Genomic DNA, 3,267 nt, shown 5'->3' on the forward strand with positions numbered 1-3,267 from the left:
AGGGTTTGATATTTACTGCAGGGGGAAAAGAGGAAGCACGTAAGGAATAGATTCTTTTTACTTAGTAAAGTAAATATAAGGCAAAGTTCTATAGTTAAAGAATTCATATTCTAAGACAGAATTCCCCCTTTGCCCCCCACATTCTTTATAGATGATCTCTTCATCTTAACTAGGATAATTATCATCTCAATGCAGAAGATTCTTAGATCTGTATTCCCCTGGTTTAGTCCTCCTTGAGCTTCATTCCCTCTTGGATCATTTAATTGCCTTTTAAATATTTTCCAACTCCTTATCTCTTACTTCTCCAATTCATCATGTCCAAAACAACTAGTTCTTTTCCCCAGAATCCACCCCTCTTCTTCATTTCACTTTCTTTATAGGACACCACCATCCTTTCAGTCTTGGGGATGAGTTATACCAAGAAATAAAAGGACAGGAAGTGATTTATGGTCAGATGGAGAAATTTCAGAATAATAGATAGTCAAAGGGTTATAGATTGTCATTCTAGTGAAGGATAGCAAGAACAAAAATAAGACCCTACTCCATGAGTGCCTGAAGTAGCCTAAAGTTGCAATTGAGTTGATGAACAAGAAAGAAAGGCTATTTGAGGGGAGAGCAACACATAAGTGAAAGTCCCCAGACATGGGGATGTAGGTACTGAAGGTCTTCAGAAAAACATTGACTTCTGGATGGTGGGTAACAGACACCAGGAAGTGGATGGGATAGTACACCCCGAGGGAGTGACCTACAAAGGGAGAGTTTGCTAAGTGGACGTGATCAGAGGAGTATTGGAAGGAACAATGAGCTACAGACAGCATGCCAGTTTGCCCTTCTAGCCCAGTGTACAAATTGGATTTTAGAGTAGGACAGTTTTATTTCTCACTGCCTTTATCTCATCCTTTGATGGTTTCTACCAGACTGATGAAGCTAGCAGTGCTTTTTAAGATCAGGACAAGAAATGTGTGAGCTATTCACCATTTAAGAATTATTCTAAGGCAATTTACAGCTGTTCTAAGGCAGTCTTCAAGCACCACTTGTAGTTTATTATTGTTAATCTCTTGTTTTCTAATAGCTTTATAAAATGAAATATAATTTTTAAACAAATAGATATCAGTTTATGTCGAAGGAATATATGATTTTGGTGACTTTTTTGAAAGACATGTAAATCCACAAAGTTTTATAAGTATAGCTATTTTTTAATTAATGAAAAAAACCATAAAGAGAACTGTTTATTTAAAAGTAAACTGAAGCTTTCAGTTTAACTGACAATTGTACAACCAGACTTCATATTTTTTTTTTTGTAGGATGAAGAAAATGGAAAGAGAGGAGTATGTTTTAGGAACTCTAATTTTTCTACAGCTGTTTCTATATCCATACTTTTTTTTCTCCTTCAAGTGATATTAGAAGAAATACCAACTTTTTAAAAAAGAAGTTAAAAATAGCCACTATAAAAATGATTAAATGGAATAGATTTACAATTGTTCTATGACTGGAAGACAAATTTTAATACACTTGAATTAGAAGCATGTCTTTATTGTTAAGTATTCCAGTGGAACTTATATTTGGAACATGTATTGTTATACAGCAATACAAATACAAGATAGAATAACACTGGCCATTTGGTAGAACACAAATTTGAATTTCTAAATGATTAATATTCATTTTTAAATGAGTTGATTTCTTTAGCAAGATATCTTCTGTGCTTAGTTATATAAAGTTTTCATGAGGATTTTGTTATTTTCTAATTATGTTACCCTATAGTAATTTTTTACTGTCTCCTTTAGTGAGCAAAGTTGTCACTAAGAAGTGGAGTAAACTATCTTTTGCTTTAAAATCCTAGGGAAGAATTTTGGGAGTGCACAAAAGTGGGGAATAGGGGAATAAAGCTGAATATTGCATTGAAAATAATTACTTCTTTGAGTCTTGAACTGATCATAAAATACTATTTCCTATCCCATTAACCTCATTATTTTTTACCACAAAATAGTAGTTTAAATATGTAGAAGAAAAGAAATTAGTTAAATATATGATGTACTTAAAAGAGATTTCTGAATTATCAAAATTGGACTGTGATTTCAGGTCAGTGAAAAACAGAATAATGTTATTATACATATTTATTGACTCATTGTAGTTAATAAATGAATCATTCATGGGCAGAAGAGTCTTAAGTCCCAAAGTCCCTTTCTTTCCTGCTACTTCTTTCCAAGATTGCAATTTATTCCTTAATCTAGAATACCTGGGGAATAACTGCTCTAGACTAAGGGGTTTTAGAGTTCACAGACACAGGATTAAGAACTGTTGTTCTAATGTAGCTAGTTACCTTCTCTCCTACAGATATGGAAAATTCTTTTCTTTAGTTATGTGCACTGATATTATTCTTGCTGTGCTGTTGAGAGAGTGAACTGTGTTCTGAGAATCCTAGATTGAATTCAGACTTCATTTCCCCATGTATCAGTGATTCTTTGGTATATTTAATAAAATGTTTCAGGTACATTGCAGGTGAAATAATTTCTCGCAAAGTACAGTGCCCACCACCCAGAATGAGATGGATATTTTTGGATATGAAAAATGCTTGGATCTGTTTTGTGTAACTGAGCTATTTTTTTGCAAGGAAAAGGGTGATGGTAGTAATGATAATGGAAAAGGAAAAAAAAGAAAAAATCATCAATAAAACATTTTTACATGCATAGAAGAGAACAGAAATTAGTTTGGAGAGAAAGGGACAAGAGGAACAACTGTTAGAACTAATGAGCTAAATTTTAATATGCACTTTTTAAAACTCAAGAAACTATATACTAATGAAATTCATGCTTTCATATACAACACTCTTTTTCTCTGTTTTTTTGTAAATGGGCTTTTGCAAAGTTCATGTTTTTGATTTTTAAAGATCAACATACTAAAGATTTCTTCAATTAAAAAATACACAATCAGTATATGTCACGACGTTTGAATGAGGAAATGAATTCTAAGTTCCAAACGACTAATTTAAGAATGAAATTTTTATAATGGATCCCAGTTAAGAGTTAGAGATTTCCTTTATGTTGTTTATAAATGTAATGACAACTTTTTAAGTTCCTCACACTTTATATCGCTACCTTTTTCCTCGATATGGTAATGTTTTCCATGTTTTTGAGATTATAAACATTTAAAAAAAAATTCCATTTTCTAGTGAAAAGTCTAGAGATCCGATTTTCTTTCAAAACTTTTGGTGAGTCTAAAATTCAGGATCCTCTAATACTAATGAAAGTTATTTCCCCTTTTCCACTG

Source organism: Macrotis lagotis, chromosome 6, assembly GCF_037893015.1.
Source record: "Macrotis lagotis isolate mMagLag1 chromosome 6, bilby.v1.9.chrom.fasta, whole genome shotgun sequence".
Taxonomy (NCBI): domain Eukaryota; kingdom Metazoa; phylum Chordata; class Mammalia; order Peramelemorphia; family Peramelidae; genus Macrotis; species Macrotis lagotis.